Below are 19280 nucleotides of genomic sequence, written 5' to 3' on the forward strand. Positions count from 1 at the left end.
AACAAAATTGTTTTGTGTAGTTTGTTTCTATATGTGTGTGTGTATCACATATAGATAATAAATATATATAATACACAGACATGTATTATTTTAAGTGAAGTTTCATTAACTAATTTCGAGAGGAGCACATGATATGATTAAGCACGACTGGCCGCTCTTCTGTAATCAGTAATAATCCAATCAGAGTGATCCTAGTTTACTATAAATGGATCATTTTCTCCCTACTGCTCCATCTTCGTTTTGGAAAAATCCCCCCTTCCACCCCATCTCCTCCTTTTTTTCCCTTTTCTAAAGGGGGAGCGATCGAGACCTACCTGATCTCGGATCTCCTGATATGCTTATTAACCGGGCGGGAGCCCTGGGCTCAAATATCCGTGAGCTCAGGGTTCTCTCCCGGGACAGCATGTCAAACCTGCTATAAATGCTGAACATATCTAAGTGGGAACTCTTGAAAACAAACTTATATTTTGGATGCAATTAATTGCATTTAATCTTTGCCCAGCACTAGTTAATATATTTACTAACATGAACACATGATACATTTATTACTGTATTCACTCTTGCTAATGTTAATGGAAATACAACCATTGTTAGATCTAACCAAACTAATGTTTACATGCACAACTTTGGGTTTTATTGATGCATTAGTAAATGCTAAACTATGGTTAATAAGTACTGTTTATCCCATATCTTGTTAAAAATACATTAGCAAACATTAACTAATGAATCTTATAATAAAGTGTGACAAATGGCATTTTATAATATGTTAAAATAAGCTATACTTAAAATTGTAACAATATTCTGATATTTACAGCATTTTTGATTAAATGAAAGTACCCAAGAAGTGTGCGAAATGCCATTACAGCAAAAAGGAACTTTTGAAAAGTTATTATCAGTTATTTATTGGAAGTATTGACAATCAGTGATTATAAATGATACCCACCTTATATTGGTATGATGCTAGTAAATAAGTAAAAAAGACATTGCTTTCTACATTACTTTCTATATTTTTATTTATTATTTTCTGTTTGTTTGCTTAGTAAGTATTTGATGCTATTGAGGTATTAAATCTATATTAGGAGGTGTTTAGATACTAAAATCTGTTGTAAAAATTGGGTTTTATTAAACTTTAAATTTATTTGAAATAGCTCAATAACTTTTTAAGCAAAAATGCTTTCAAACCGTATTGGTTTGCTGTTTACTTATTTTAAATAAGCTGAAGCAACACAATTTCAACCAAACGTAATTGTTTAAGTTCAATCCACTTAAATTTGTTAAAGACTAATAAGTTAACATAATTCCTTCTTGTTTTCCCAACACAAATTGATTGTAACCCAGCGTTTTTTACAGAGTGGGTGACTCTCATGTTCTCATGATGTGGCTGATATTGGGACTCATCCTCATCTCTCCACTCGTCTACTCAGGACAGGTACAATGAAAACTCAACACTGTAATCACATGAATGGTAATGTCATATTAAAAGAAATTCAATCTTAGTGTTTGGTTAATGTATACACTGTAAAATATTACATGTTTGCCTTACATTGTCAAGTTAAATCTAATTACTCTATGAGTAATTCTCACCAAAAAGTAGTGCTGTCGCCTCACAGCAAGAAGGTCGCTGGTTCGAGCCTCAGCTGGGTCAGTTGGCATTTCTGTGTGGAGCTTGCTTGTTCTCCCTGCATTCGCGTGGGTTTCCTCCGGGTGCTCCGGTTTCCCCCACAGTCCAAAGATATGCAGTATAGGTGAATTATATAGGCTAAATTGTAAATCCGTAGTGTATTTGTGCGAATGAGAGTGTATGGGTGTTTCCCAGAGATGGGTTGCAGCTGGAAGGGCATCCGCTGCGTAAAACATATGTTGGATAAGTTACCGGTTCATTCCGCTGTGGCGACCCTAGATTAATAAAAGCACTAAGCCGAAAATGAATGAATGAATGAATGAATGAATAAATGAATGAATGTTTTCAACATAAAACATTGTCATGACACACAGTATTGATGACAGTTTTATTTTTATTTTTTTACAGTTGACTTGTTTTATTGAACAGTTGAAATGCTGCAGTGCTTGAATTCTGTATAATTCAAGTCCATACTGTAAAAATCCATCCAACATTTTGATGTTTTGCTGTGATATTATAGCCACTGATCAAAACATGCCAGGTTATTTCTTATTCTTATTCAATAGCTTTCTTATTGGAAATAGTCTAAATGTAATTTTATATCCCATCTCTGTTTTCTTTTTTAGAAATGCATATCAGTAATTCTTGCATCAGCATGAGAATGCCTGGCTCTACTCAAAACATATTGTCTGGGGCAGGAAGAAAATCATTCCCAAGCCATCGCATCATTTGGTTTGGGTTTTGTAAGTGTAGCTGTCAGGGTTTCCTGTGTAACAGTGCTAATCTTTCTGCTGAGTAAATACTTCCAAAATTGCATTCACATCATATTAGATCATTACAAGTATTTTGTACAATTGTTGTGATCCACGACCACACTTTAGTTGGATTTAAAATGAGCCGAAATAACACAATTCTTGAGATTTTTTGGGGGATAAAATTTAACATTTTATGTTTAGTTCACCCAAGTTTGTTAAAATTAACCTAATCGATTTGTGTTGGGATAACGTTAATGAACCCTGCATTTTATTTACAGCGTGGACAACAGCCAAAAATACATTTTTTTGCATTGTAGTTTGAAAATCTAAATGGTTGATTTTAATTTCATGCCATATATTCATTCATTTATTTATTTTGCAATAGTCCCTATATTCATCAGTCGCCACAGCGGAATGAATATACCAAACATCGTTATAATATTAAGTAAAGATCCTGTTCCATGAAGATATTTTATAAATTTCATAAACTTTTAATATTTTTTTAAATATATAATTCATTATCATTATGGATTGCTAAAAATGTCTCAATTTTTTTCCTATAGTGTTTTGATGTTTTTCATCCCTCAGATTCTAGATTTTCAAATAGGTTTTAGCTCAACCAAATATTGTCCTATCCTTAAAAATCATACATCAATGGAAAACACATTTACTCTGTAACACTTTATGATAAGGTTATATTTAGTCAATGTTGGTTCAACTATTTATTAACAATAAATAATACATTTATTACAGTATTCATGTTTGTTTGTTTGTGTTAGTTAATGTAATACAGTTGTTCATTGTTAATTCATGTTAACTCACAGTACATTTATGTCAACAGCATTAATATATTACTATTAATATTGCACTAGCAAATGTTGAGCTTTGATAAGGCCCACACCGAATCTGCGTGCGCAGAAATCTGCAGATTTTCCGCAAAATTTCACAGATTTCTGCAGATTTTTAGCCCATTATTAATTCTGTTTATGTACTTGAGTAAATGTGTAAATCTGAATTTATTCAGTTTTTATTCAGTAATTTATTACTTTTTATTTAATATATTAAAGTTTTAGTTATGATTCTCCGCTGGATACTCCCAAAATAATTCCGCAGAAATCCGCGGATTTTTACCAAAATTCTCCGCAGAAATAGCAAAAAACGTCCGCAGATACCGTCTGGCCCTGGCTATGATTAATAACTGCTGTACAAGTATTTCTCATGCTTAGTTCATGTTAGTAAATACATTTACTGACATTAACTACTGTCTGAAACATCAATGTAAAATGTGACCATTTATTCAATTAATAAATCAATATGTGGTCAACTCGTACACACTTACTTCACAGAACCTAACAATGCCTCAAATGGATTGAATGTGTCTTGTGCAACAGCATGGCATGTAGAGTTTAATAGTCCAGTCTCCTGTGTGGGCGTTCAGGATTGCTGCTTTGATAATAGTGCAGTGGCTTAAATTACTGTTTTCCTATTCAACTGCTGTTAGCGTTTAATGTGAACTAATTAGTTTGTTACCATACACCTCAAAAATGCTGAATTATTTATACAAAAATGTGCACAAATAAAATTAAATTTGCATAAGCCACATTTTTTTTGGATTATGGATTTAATTATAAAAGTTTGTTCATAATTTAGCCCTGAATTTCAATTAAAAAAATCTGAAAACATTTTGTTATTCTGACCAATTTTCATTTTGTAAATGAAAATAACAGTCATCAATAAATACATCAACAAAAAGCCAAAAAAAAAAAAAATTGTGTTATTAAAAATAAAAACCACAAAGTATTATAATATGAAAATTAAAATATTGTACATCAGATAATGCAGAATACATCATTCAGATACTTTTTTTAACCTCTTTTCATCAAATTACACTCAAGATTTGTGTAACACTTTCATCCATCACCAGGCTCAACTGCTTTACCAGTTGTTACCACGACTGGGGTGGAGTGACAGGAGACAACAGGAGGTAAGATCCAATATGCAGTTTATTCAATGTCAGGCAAGCAATGGTCAAATCAGGTGCAACTGGTATGTAAAGGCAGTCCAGAATTGTCGTCAATATAACAGGCAATAGGTCTAAAGGCAGGTGGCTAAACAGGATAACAAGGAATGCAAAGCTAGGGTCTAAACACGGATAAGCAAGACAGGGAGAAACGCTTCGTAATGTCAGACTGGGAAAACAAGACTCGGCAAACTGGTAGCGTGAGAGAGTGGCTTATGAATGGGATGAAATCAGTCTGTGAACAAGGTCCAGCTGGTGATGCAATCAGGATAGATGACTGAGCAGGCGTGTGTGTCCGGGAGCAGTGCATGTATGAATGTGTAGTCCTGGGGAATGCGGAAGTCCTGAGAGTTCGTGTGAGAACCAGCGATCTCTGGAAAGTGATCGCTGGTTGTGTGACACCAGTTCAACTTTTCCAGCCATCAATAATACAGACTTCATTCATCTTCTGATGGCCTGTATTGCTGCTAAGTTCCTATAATGTAATGTTATTACAAAATATTACAACAAGAATGAGTGCTTTTTTTAATAAAACACATAAGATTATTATTTTGAAATATTTGATCAAGTGTGAAACAAATTTTTTAAAAAGTAATTGTTTGTTATCAATGTAAGCTATTTTTTTTCCTGCCTAAGTCATGAATTCTTCTGCATCACCTGTATCTTATGAATTACTCTGTGTTTCATGAAAAATAAAAAGTCATTCAGATGTGCAACAGCATGAAGGTGAGTAAATGACAACATATAAAATAAAGTTCTAATGTTGTTTTTGGAGCTTCAAAGTTTGAGCTTTTATTTGTTATAGTAATCTGGACACAAATGTGTAATTGAAATCTTCATAATAACTTTTTGGTACGGCTTTAGTTAAACAGTTAATACCATCACCTGCCTATTATTAAGATATTAGCTGTTTACTACTTATAAAATATAATCTTATTCTACATTTCTTATCCTTCCCAATACCTAAGCCCTACTACCTTACTAACTATAAATAGCCAATTATTAAGCCAAATGTCTTGGTAAATAGTTTGTTAATGGTGAGAGTTGTGCCTTAAAGTGTGACCATCTTTTCTACTCCAAAGAAGGAAGAGAGCAAGTCAAATATGGTACAATTTTCTTTGGGTTAACTTTTTCTAAGATCACTTTAAGCTTCTCATTACAGAAAATCTTTAAAACCTAGAACAATATTCATTATAATTTTTAGTTATCATAACTGTTATAAGCCAAACATACATTTTCTAATTACTTAAAAAGTTCACATTACTAAAATATGCTATTTCTGATTTACTTTCCATATAGGATAATTATGGAAAAATAAATGTGTGCATTTTAAATAACACCTATGATGCAAAAAAAAAAAAAAAAACTTTGGGAGCTGTTTGGACAGAACTGTGTGTAGGTATAATGTGACTACACTCACAATCATAAATACTACAAATCTCTTTTTATAATTTTTTTTATTTCTAGACATTCAAATATCAAATATATGGATTTTGAGGCCCGCCGCAATGTGATGGAATGTATTCAATCAGGTTAATTTTGTACAGTGAAATAATGGATATCTATAAAGTTTGTATATTAACTTTTTAATGTTACTTTTACCGCAGAAGTGCAAAAACAGTGCAAAGTTAATTGGTGTGCGTATTGCAAACTTTGTAAAAGCATTTGTGTGTGACTCGTCGTTGCAGAAAGGCTTGAATAAACTCAACAACAAATACAGTGCATCCGGAAAGTATTTATAGTGCTTCACTTTTCCACATTTTTTTTTTTGTTACAGCCTTATTCCAAAATGAATTAAATTTATTTGTTTTCTCAAAATTCTACACACAATACCCTTCCTCTTTGCAGTACCTCTTAAGCTCAATCAGGTTGCATGGGAAGCGGCCGTGTACAGTCATTTTCAGATCTCTCCTGAGATGTTCAATAGGATCTAGGTCTGGGCTCAGGCTGGGCTACTCAAGAACATTCACCAAGTTGTTGTGAAGCCACTTCATTGATATTTTGGCGGTGTGCTTTGGGTCATTGTTCTGCTGGAAGATGAACCGTCGCCCCAGTCTGAGGTCAAGAGCACTTTGAAGGAGGTTTTCATTCAGGATGTCTCTGTATGTAGCTGCATTCATCTTTTCCTCTATCCTGACTAGTCTTTCAGTTCCTGCTGTTGAAAAACATCCCCACAGCATGATGCTGCCACCACCATGCTTTACTGTAGGCATGGTATTAGCCTGGTGATGAGCGGTGCCTGCTTTTCTCCAAACGTAACACCTGGCATTCACTCCAAAGAGTTAAATTTTAGTCTCATCAGACCAGAGAATTTAGTATCTTATGGTTTGAGAGTCCTTCAGATGCCTTTTGGGAAATTCCAGGTGGGGACTGGCTTCCGTCTGGCCACTCTACCATACAGGCCTGATTGGTGGATTGTTGTATAGATGTTTGTTCTTCTGTAAGGTTCTCCTCTCTTCACAGAAGAACGCTGGTGCTCAGACAGAGTGACCATCGGGTTGTTGATCACCTCCCTGACTAAGGCCTTTTTGCCTCGATCACTCAGCTTATATGGCCGGCAAGCTCTAGGAAAAGTCCTGGTGGTTCCAAACATCTTCCACTTACGGATGATGGAGGCCACTGTGCTAACTGGAACTTTCAGAGCAGCAGAAATTTTTCTGTAACCTCCACCAGCCTTGTGCCTCGAGACAATCCTATCTCAGAGGTGTACAGACAATTCCTTTGTCTTCATGCTTGGTTTGTGCTTTGACATGCACTGTCAACCCTGGGACCTTATATAGACAGGTTTATGCCTTTTCAAATCATTCTCATCAACTGAATTTACCACAGGTGAACTCCAATTAAGCTGCTGAAACATCTCAAGAATGATCAGTGAAAACAGAATGTACCCGAGTTTAATTTAGAGCTTCATGGCAAATGCTGTGAATACTCATATACATGTGATTCTTTCAGGTTTTTTATTTGCTGACTGTGACCACATGAATTTGACAGTCTTTTAGTAGAGATTTAACAACTTCATAAATATTTGAGCTTTATCTTCATTTATATTAATCAATATAGGAAGTTGCCTTATGCCTGAATATATTAATATATTTCATTGCCATAAGAATTGACCTTCCTTTTTAATTTCTTTTTTACCTCAGTTTCTTACTTTATTTTTATTTGTTACTGTGGACTTCTCAATATATATTTTATGTCATACTCTGGAGGCTTTTACCATAAATTATACAGACACACTAAGCTCTCCATTTGCAGGACAGATGTTATTTTTCACTGAAAGAAAGAATGGGGCCTGCTTCATAATTTAGAAGTCATGCTGTCCAGACCCAAGAATAAATAAATAACAAATAAACATACAAACAAACAAAAAAATCTCTCACACACAAAAATGCTCTCCTGAGCATGACATTAAACACACGCATGAATAGATACAGTACACATACATAAAGCATGCATGATATCATGGGTAAATGAACAATAAACTTCAGATTTCTGTAAAAAAAAATGCAGCAGTAAAATTAGATGCTAGTTTGACAACATTTTCATATCTGTGTATAAATAAATGAAAACACACAGGCATAATTACAGAATAGTCTGTGTCTGGCCCTTTTTATTTATTATTTTTTAGTAAAAAAAAAAAAACTCCATTCAATTCATTCTAACATAGAGACAGATATGCTCACTGTATCAGTGCTTAGTGGATATCCTAGGTTTTTATACAACAATCCCATAAAATGTGCATGAACGCAACTGTCAAAGAATGAAGACACCAAGCGTCACCCTCCATCTGATAGTGAGGATGCATTTAGATTGTGTGTGTGTGTGTTTCTCTCTCTCTTTCATTTATTCATGATGGGAATATTTAGACACTAGGTCATCTGGCTATCCGTCACACCATGGATGAGGACAAACAGAGGAGACAGATATGTAGGCTGTGTGTGTGTGCACGTGTATGTGTGTGTGTGTTTGTGTGTGTGTGTTTGAGTGAGTGATGCAGGTATTTCCTAACCAAATACACACAAAAGGGTATGTCCTGAAATTTTAGGGCTGTTCATGGGGTAAAAATAAAGTTTTTTTTTTTTTTGAAACTGTGGAGAAAATAAAAATACAATAAACATGAACACAAAAATAACTGATGGATTTTGTTAAAAGATTTTTTTATCATTACAAGTTGTTTATATATGTACTGTATACATACAGTGGTTTGAAAAAAATGTTTGCCCCTTACTGTTTTCTTATTTTTTCCATGTTTGTTGTTGTTGTTGACCTTCTTGATGTGAGGTGACAGCACTACCTACTGCGCCACTGCGTTGCCCAAATAAATTTAAATATTAGTCAAAGATAACACAAGCAAACTCACAATGCACTTTACAATGAAGATTTTTTTATTAAGGAAAATAAACAAAATCCAAACTATATAGTGTTTGCCCCCCCTGTTAAAACAACTCTTGTTAAGTTCAATTTCTCTAGCCACACCCAGGCCTGATTACTGTCACACCTGTTTGCAATCAAATCATCACTTAAAAAGGACCTTCCAGTCAAAGTGAAATAGACAAAAATATTCCCACAAGCTAGAAATCATCTTGGTAGTCAAATCTATCAATCTGGAAGAGATTATGAAGCCATTACTAAAGCTTTGGTCCTGTAAGAGAAAAGTCAGAGCCATTATTTAAAAGTGGCAAAAACATGAACAGTCGAGAACATTCCCAAGATTGGCTGGCAGACCAAAATTATCCAAAGACAGCCACAACTCATCCAAGAGGTCGCGAAGGACCCCATAACAACATCTAAAGAACTGCAGGCCTCACTTGCCTCAATTAAGGTCAGTGCTCATGACTCAAGACTGGGCAAAATGATTTGCATAACAGAGTTACAAGAGTTACTGCTGATCAAAAAACAAACAAACAATAAATAAATAGGTTAAGGCTCGTTTCAGTTTTGTCAAGCCTTTTGGGAAAATATTCTGTGGACTGACACGAAAAAAGTTGAACTTTTTGGAAGGTGTGTGTCCTATTATGTGTGGCGTTAAACTAGCAATACCTCTCAGAAAAAGAACACAATACCAGCAGTAAATGGTGAGCTGACCATTTATTTAGTTAGGTGGGCAAACACTTCTTTACACAAGTCTGTGTAATGTGACTAACATGCCAAAAAGTCTGCAGCTTATCAGAATCATGCATTTCAACAGACCATGGAATATATTATCTCAAGTTAATTCTGTTAATTACTGTCTATTACTTGTTCAAATATTAATGATAGTCATTTTAACAGGTCAAAAGCCATTTTTTTTGAGTATATCATTAAATATTTGGGACATTTTTCACTGAATCCAAATAAATCAGATTTTTGCAATCTTGTGACTGTTTAAACTAGACTAGCTAGACAATACAGATGACTGAAGTTTGATTAAAACTGAATAGAATTGTCAAACTAATTAAATTAATTTAGTCAAAACTGACATTAAACGTAAAAATCTTTGTGAAATGTCACTATAAACATGGATGTGTAAAACTATGCATATAATATTGTAACAGGAAGAATGATTAGCATCATCACAATAAATAAGCATACAGTACATATGAAAACAAAATTCGTTAACTATTTTATTAACCTAATAAATACAATTTGTAGCACGTATTAATGAAACCGTCTGTCTCAGTGTTCCATATTTTGGCCAGATGAGGGAGCTGTTCCCAAACAAAACCAACAGTAAAACAGGATAACTCAAAAACACGATGTCAGGAGTCATAGAAAAGAATTTCCAAATACATGGCAAAAATATCATATTTAACTAACATATATTTTTAATAACACGCATCTAATATATGTATTTTTAATTGTTATGCTATATGATCAATTCATGGCAAACAAAAAGATTATTGTAATTTTAAAGTTGAAACCATCATCAAGAATACGAATCGAAAAGAAATACGTGATCGAAACTTTATGAAACATCGTTCAAAAACTGAAGTATATCTAATAGGCCTATTAATATAAGCCTAATTGTTTCTCAGTCACAGGGATAAAGTTGACTTTTCGTTTTTATGCAAAACAAACAGCCAATTTACATAGGACAACAAGCAAAGGTGTTAGACGGAAATTTGTAATGTTCATTTAAATAACTTCGCTTCTGTCATGTATCAGGAGTTGACTTTTGTTCTTCTGTCCCAGGCGTTCTGGCTCCTCGCCAAGGGCGCACGCGCTGACAGCCGCCACTAATGCCGGTGATAATGCAGATAGTCGAGATGAAACGGGACAGGTCCTTGCGAGAGCCTCATTAGCCAGGCTTCCATCAGCTTAATATTTTGGCTGAAAAGAGGATATGACCATGAACTGAGAGGTAATACAGCAGCAGCAGCGTATGCAACAGTATACTGCATTTTAACATAGACAAATCTTTTTTTTATCAATAGAACTAACCGGATTTTTATGAAACTCCGTAACTGAAAATGTATAACCTGAGCGTTGACATAATCAACAAAAATTAGGTTTCAAGCATTAGCAATAAAAACTCAATAATAATAATAATAATAATAATAATAATAATAATAATAATAATAATTATAATTATTATTAATATTATTATAACTGCCATGCAATACACACACACACTCTAAATGTCATTCAACGTACTCCAGTTTATATGCCACAAAAATTGACATATTTTGAATCGTCTGATGCATGAAAAGACTGTTTAAGACAGTGCAGGTCTAAAATACAAATTAATTGTCATTGTAATTCTTTGTTATTTGTTACCAAAAATTGTTAAACATACAGATAAAACTGACATTGCATATTTTAAGTATTTTAAGATGTATATTAAGTATGTTTTATAATTGGTTAAGTAGATACATTTTTTACACTGAATGACGATGGAATATCATTTATGCGGTGTGCTATTACTATTATTATTATTATTATTATTATTATAATTATTAATATTATTATTATCATCTTATGGGGGCATTTATATACACCACTGTCCATATAAATGTAAACAGAATGCAATAAAACATAAAAGCATTTAAACAATATGATAACAATGTAATATTGTAATATTTTAATCACTTTGTTGTATTTTTCCTGAGCCACGCTTAATTTAGACCACCCCCCCCCCACCTCCCCGCCAGTAGAACTGATTGATAGGTTTCAATTCATGGAATTTGGCATTTTACAGTTTTCCAAATGATTTATGAACGTACAGAGAAAGTGAGAGAGAGTGCACAGGATTTAAAGAGTCAAGGGGGCTGGCAGCTGGGGCAGGATGGAAGTGGCGAGATAAGGGCCCGGATATAAAAGGGGTCATGGGGGCAACAGTGCTGTGAGAAGGGAACACGGGACTAGGAAATTGATATGAGCAACTTGAGGAAAACGAAATTAGAGGTGCAGCTGATCCCTGTGCTGTTTGAAGAAAAACATGGGAATATTTAGAGAGAAGCCCCCAAAAATGAACTGATTGTTAATGCAAGCGAATGTACATTTACTCTTGTATTGGCAACAGCAAGTGCTTTCTCTCTCTTACTCTCTCCCTCTCTCTGCTTAGTCAGCTCATTATCCGATGGAGCCTCAGACAGAATGGGTTTAAATCTCAGCATTGCCCCCAGCTCTCACTCTTCCCATTGCATCCTCTTACCTAGTTTGTTTTCCTGCATCTCTTATGTCTTTGTTTTTCACGGCATCTTCAGAAATCTTTTATCACCACACCTCCACCTTGCTCGTTCCTTTGGCCCCGCAGCACACGCGTCTGCTCTTTTAAGGGCCTTTTTTTAGAGGCCCTGGGCTAACATTTTCCACATGCTCACAGATTGTTAGAGATTTGTATCTCATTGCTGCCCTGTTTTTATGTCCTCTTTTACTCTGTTTCACCTTTAAACAACATCTGAGGCTTATAAATGCCCTCCGGTTTTCACATGCTACTGAGCATTGCAATTGTGTGTTGAATATTTGAGGTGCAGGCTATTGTATGTGGACAAATCTTTGTGTTGAATGTTGAATTTTTCTTTGAAAGGTAGTCAATATGTGATAACATTGTGTTGAAACATATTGATGATTGCTACACTGTAAAAATTATGTGATCTTTTAGTCTCGACAGTATATGTTTTTAGGTCATTGTAACTTATTGAACTAAGTTAATCATGTTATAACTTAATTTTATAAGTTATGCAAGCTGCTTTAAGTCAGTTTAACGTATAAGTCAAGTGGACTCTTAACTATAATTTGATTCAGCTTAAATTGATGGCAACCAGGATATTTTTTAACAGTGTAAAGTCAAACGCATAACTGTGATTATGATTCTATTCAAAAGAGTGAATTTGTCTTATGTGCAGATTTAGAATATTTTTAATATGCTTAATTACAAAAACAAATCATAAATGTGTACAGTGGATACCTGTTTAACAGAAGCATACATCTGAAGTGCAGAAATAATCCACCATTTTTGGTTTAGCTTTAATATTAATATATTTTACCAAATCCTCAATTATATCATCAGGCCAATTAGATATATATACTTTTTATATTAATTGATGAATTTAATTATTTAATACATTTCTGTCATATTTTACTTGCATTTTTAGAAGTTAGCAACAGAAAATTTATATATGGTCCTATCTGCAAGTTAACCTTAAAAGGTATTCACGATGTGAAGAACACAACTTTATTTTTTGTGCAATGACTTAATTGTATTATGTTAAAACCACTTAAATATGCACATTTAAAAAAGGATACAGTAACTGCTGATTGTTCAAACTACCTGTTTAAAATGAGCTGAAAGTCTCATTTTATTGTAATTATTGTAATTTCTTTTGCCAATTTATTCGTTGTATGTTCAGTCGACTTAAATTTGTAAACCATTAAGTTAACTTTGTTAACACGTTTTGTGTTGGGACAACATGATGGAATTGTGTTGGTCCAACTACCTGGTTAGGGAATTTGTAGTTTCCAGCATGCTTTGCATAGGATTGAATTAAGAGAGGGAAATGTTTACAGTAAAAGCAATCTTAGGTGTTTAAAGTTATTAGAAAGACTTGTTAGAGTTTAAAGATTAAGAAGATTTTCATGTAATGCTTTGAGTTTTTAAATTACCACCATGCTTTGGGTGTTGGCAGCTTGATTAGCAAAAAGGCAGTTTGGTACTTTGCTCAGAAAGCAATAACTGTCCTAAAATGATTTCTGAGATCAGTCTCAATCAGCTGTATATATAACTCATGAAATATTCTTAAAATGGCTCTTTTAGTTCACTTGAAATGTATGATACATAATAGACATATGTGAAACTTTAAGTTAAATAAACATACACACATATTTACATTTTCTTTTGATCATGTACTAAATGCAACTAAATTGCATGTAATTTTGTAAATAGCTTTTTTTTTAGTTGGTGCCAAACCAATTTATTGGATGGAAATACTGTTCTCAATTAAATTGAGTTCATCCAATCAGTTATTTTTTTTTGATTGTGTAAAACTTAATAATTTAACTTTCATGTTGTTCCAACACAGATTAATTATGTGGAACCCAGTATTTTTAGTGTAAGGAATAACTACAAATAAGCTAAATGTTTTAGGATGTTCACATCAATACGTTATCTTTGTTAACCACTAATTAATTGAGGGAATCCTTTATCTTAATGAAAGATAACCAATCCAACCTTCCACATCATTATAATGTTTTTGACAGAGCATGCCTAACACACAGCACTATCACCTATTACATGGAAATAATTCATAATTCATTATTGGAGCTCACTTTTCATTGTTTACCTCTTAAGTACTCATTGATTTACACAAATTTTGAGCAACTCTGAAAGATAATCTCATTCTTTATAGAGGATCGTTTAACCCTGTTTAATCCCTACTGGAATATTGTGTTGTAAATTGTTTTCATATTTGCTTAGTAGGTCAATATCTGCAGCACTGCATTAATGCTATATCAAACCACAATGGAGATCATGCTTCAAGTGAAATTTTAATATGACAAGGATTAATATTTTAACCTTATTTACATGTGAAGTGTATGAACTAACAATGTTTATTAGCATTAATTTATTATTAATATATTTTTAGAATGTCTATTATATTAATATAGTATTTATTAATGTTAATTTATACAAATATTCATTCTCATTTCATTTCCCAGTGCATAATGTTTAGTAGTGGTAAAAAGATTAATAGTGTTTGAGATGTATTGTTCATTGTAAGTTCATTAACGAATATTATTAACTAGTAAAGAAATAGTTCATCTAAAAATAAAGATTATGACATAATTAAATCCCCATGAGGCTGTAAGTTTTCCCTGTATTTTTTTTTAAACCAATACAACCAGTTAGAGTTATATTAAGTAACATCATTATTAGTTTTGTTATGGAGTAAATGGTGCCCAAGATTTTGAAGCTCCAGGAAGTGCATCCATCTATCTTAAAAGTAATCCAAATGACTCCAGTGGGTTAATAAGTGTCTTCATAAGTGAAGCAATGAGTAAAGAAAATCCTTAAAAACTTAATATTTATGAAATGGATAATGTTTACCTTTTTAAAGTTTTTAAAGCAAACATTTGGACACCATTTATTGCCATTACAGTACTGAGAACATGGCTACTGTAACAAGTTTAGGTTCTAAGAACTTTTTTAGTTTTTTATACAATGTGTTAACCTTATTTTTTGTTGTAATGTTATTCAGAATGTTTTGATAATATTTCATGTCTCATGTTATAGTAATGTACTCAGAATGTTATTTTAAAATAGTCCATCCTTATAGTCCTTATAGTCCTATCATGTTAATGATAATTTATCTATTTATTAACATGTTGTTCGAAAAACGTTTTTTCTATCAATGTTACAAGAACATTATGGCTAATATTTACACACACTTTTTAAGGAACATTACAGAATGTTTTGAGAATGCTCTGTTTGCAGGCAAAAGACACAGTATTATTTAATATACGAATTGCTTCAGGATGAACACTTTTAAAATACTTTAAAAAAAAAAAAAAAAAAAAAAAAAAAAATATATATATATATATATATATATATATATATATATATATATATATATATATATATATATTTTTTTTTTTAATTTATTATTTTTTTAAGTATTTTATATATATATATATATATATATATAATTCAGCAAGGGTCCATTCTATTATAAATTCCAAATATTAAAATTTTTAAATTATTTATCCTGAAAATAAAATCCAAAATACTTTAAATGTCTTCCCAGTGGGGGCCACACAGTGCTTCAATTGTTAGCACTGTCGTCTCACAGCAATAAGGTCACTATTTCAAGTCCCAGCTGGGCCAGTTGGCATTTCTGTGTGAAGTTTGCACGTTCTCCCGGTGTTCGTGTGGGTTTCCTCCGGGTGCTCCGGTTTCCCTCACAGTCCAAATACGTGCGGTATAGAGGAATTAAATAACCTAAAACTGGCCACAGCATATGTGTGTGAATGAGTGTGTATGGATGTTTCCTAGTACTGGGTTGCAGCTGAAAAGGCATCTGCTGTGTAAAACATGCTGGGTAAGTTGGCGATTCATTCCGCTGTGGCAACGCCTGATGAATAAAGGGACTAAGTTAAAGGAAAATGAATGAAGGAATGAATGAATGTTTTTTTTCGCAGTACTGGATTGCAGCTGGAAGGGTATTCTCATCTCAAATATATGGCAGTGTAGTTGGGGGTTCATTCCACTGTGGTGACTGCCAATAAATTAGGGAATAAACCAAAGGAAAATGAATGAATGAATCAATTTGAAATGTATATTCATGACATAATCCTTTCCAGAATGGAAGAAAAATATCATTGATAATAAAAAATTAATTTCTTGAATCGCTTCCGAACGATCATGAGTATGAAGTATGATGCTCAATATGTTTTAATAATATTACAAAAAATACTTAGAATGATGAGCATAAGAGAAGTAAGTTTATAAGTAAACGCAAGTTTTAAAACAGTATCAATAACCATGGCAAGAAATAGCCATGGCAAAAAAACATGGCTATGTACACTTGTATTTATATACTAAGTATATATAAATAAATATAATATATATAAATAAATATACTATTATAATTAAATATGAATGTGATTTTTTTTTTGTCAAAAGTATGAACCTTATGGTTATCAAAATCTGCAAAATCATACACTATTTTATGTCTGTAATTTTATAGGGTACTTAAGCCAGATTATCAGTGTCCAAAGAATGGCATGTATTTTGGTCAGTTTGATTATGTATAATATCAATTTAGATTCAGGTAATAAGCTGCTAACAAAATAAATAGCATGTATCCTTCCTGAAACATCCCAAATTAAAAAAAAAACAACAACTCTAATTAATTCAGTTCTCTCCAAAAGTAACTTGAGACGTCCCTCAGCATGATAGAGCGCAGCTTCAGCTGAAGGATGACCAGATTCACACTCGTCCCTCCAGGAATTCAGCTTGACACTCTTGACTCTGTGGTTTTTTCCTCCTCCTCCCTGGGGTCAAATCCAGAGCGAAGAATCACAGCGATACCTTCCACACCCTTTAAAGACCCGAGCGCTACTCAAGGGGGCATTCAGACGCCAGCGGCCCGTGTGTGTGAAGTGTGTAATGTGCGTTAGGGAGCCCTGGAGGAAAAGAGCCGCAGGCTGTTCAACACGCTTGAATATCTGTGGCTCTCCTCTCGCTGCAGCCCAGTAGACCAGCGCTTTCTCCAAACACACGCACATCTTTAAATATTTCAGAGCCAGGAGGAGGGCGGAGGGACCGGCGACAACTTCATAAATACTCAATGATAAATGGCCCGCCTTGCCACCACCTGTCAAAGCCAGCAATGATTTATTGATTTCTTTATTTGTCACATAAAAAGAAGAGAACTCTCGCTCTCAGTCTATCCTTCACTCCCCCCTCTCTCTCGCTAACAGAAAACCAGCAGTGAGCAAATTGCTGCTTGATGTGAAAAAGAGAGAATTCCTATCCTGATCCATTGGGGAGGACAGAAAGAGAGTCAAAAACAAATCCCTCACTTTGTCCTCTCTATCACATGCCGTGTATCTCTTTGATCCATGTGTTTCCTTCTGAGAGTTCAATTGTTTGTTTATGTGCTTTGGTGTCCTGTGTAATAATTCAGCGGATTCAATTCATTACATTGATTCGTTATCATAGAAGAAAAGATGATTTTTATTATGGATTTGATGTCACAAACCACAAGATGAGCCCATGGGCTGTTAAAGTTAATATGCACCATAAATGACATGATGTTTCATGATTATTACTGTCATGTATAGTCAAACTACGTTCCAGAACAGCTATGTTACGTTATGGAGGTGTGGTTAAGTGACATTACAACAGCAAAATTTCCCCAAATTTTAGAAAATTTATATTTAAAAAAATGAGGGTGGTGCAGTAGGTAGCCCAGTAGCCTTACAGCAAGATGGTTGCTGGTTCGAGCCTCAGCTATGTCAGTTGGCATTTCTGTGTGGAGTTTGCATGTTCTCCGTGTTCGCGTGGGTTTTCTCCGAGTGATCTCATTTCCCCCACAAGTCCAAAGATATGCTCTATAGGTGAATTGGGTAAGCTAAAATTAGCTGTAGTGTATGAGTGTGAAATGGTGTGTATGGGTGTTTCCCAGAGGTAGGTTGCAGCTGGAAGGGCATCCGCTGCGTAAAACATATGCTGGATAAATTAGTGGTTGATTCAGACGTGGCGACCCCAGATTAATAAAGGCACTAAGCTGAAAATAAATAAATGAATGAATGAAAGAAAAATAAAACAAATAAATTTGGATCATGGTGACAAGGTGGTGCAGTGGGTAGCGCTGTCGCCTCACAGCAAGAAGGTGGCTAGTTTGAGCCCCGGCTAGGTCAGTTGGTATGTTCTTCCTGTGTTTGCATGGGTTTTCCCCCGGTGCTCTCATTTTCCCCTCAAGTCCAAAGACATGCGCTATAGGTGGTATCCTAAATTATCCATAGTGTATGTGTGTGAATAAGAGTGTATGAGTGTTTCTCAGTGATGGATTTCAGCAGGAAGGGCATCTGCTGCATATTGTTATTCATTCATTCATTCATTCATTCATTTTCTTTTCAGCTTAGTCTCTTAATTAATCTGGGGTTGCCACAGCGGAATTAACCTCCCTGCCTATTATTAAAAAAGTAGTTGCATCCAGTGATAATAAAAAAAAAATGACTGTTTTAAAACGTGTAACTTAGAATGACAAAAATAAGAAAAACTATTGAGTGTATGGGTGTTTCCCAGTGATTGGTTGCAGCGGGAAGGGCATTCGCTGTGTAAAATTTATGCTGGATAAGTTGGCGGTTCATACCACTGTGGCGACCCCTGATTATTAAGGGACTAATCCAAAAAGAAAATGAATGAATGAAAATTGGATCATAAAAGTATTCCATTTGATTTGTTTTTCCACTGTATATTTCATGTCTCAGACATATCATTCAAAAGTTCTGTAGACAAAATTTGTTTAAAAAAATTAAGTAATTGCATCCAGTGATAATAAAAAAGCACTGCATTTTTATAATATGTAACTTAAAATGACAAAAAACTTCAAAAAAATCGAAATATTTATATTTTTGAGGGATCATATGACACTGAAGCGAGGAGTAATGGTGCCGAACATTCTGCTTTCCAAATTTATTAAATATTTAATAAATAAATAAAAAACATGGGAAACTGTTTTACAGTACTTTGTTCATAAACAAATAAATAAAATTTTGTAAAGAAATAAATCAAAACCAAACGGTTACAACAGTACAGAATAAATGTTTTCATTTTAGCCATAAAGTCTCATCATTACACTGTAAAAATGCTGGCTTTCACACAATTTATTCATGTCATTCCAACACAAATTAACAAATTCAAGTGGATTGAACATAAAACAATTAAGTTGTTCCATAA

The 19280-nt window shown here is 33.8% G+C and overlaps 1 long non-coding RNA gene across 1 annotated transcript in view; it reads left to right on the plus strand.

Annotated features, from left to right (window-relative positions):
• The first annotated feature begins 8946 nt into the window (after nucleotides 1-8946).
• The window catches only part of LOC141386310 (uncharacterized), a 38475-nt gene continuing 28141 nt past the window's right edge, over nucleotides 8947-19280 (plus strand). Inside the window, exons 1-2 of the long non-coding RNA XR_012408046.1 lie at nucleotides 8947-9218; nucleotides 10568-10736. This is a non-coding gene — a long non-coding RNA (uncharacterized lncRNA). The remainder of the gene's footprint in view (nucleotides 9219-10567; nucleotides 10737-19280) is intronic.

This window comes from Danio rerio, chromosome 6, assembly GCF_049306965.1.
Source record: "Danio rerio strain Tuebingen ecotype United States chromosome 6, GRCz12tu, whole genome shotgun sequence".
Lineage (NCBI taxonomy): Eukaryota > Metazoa > Chordata > Actinopteri > Cypriniformes > Danionidae > Danio > Danio rerio.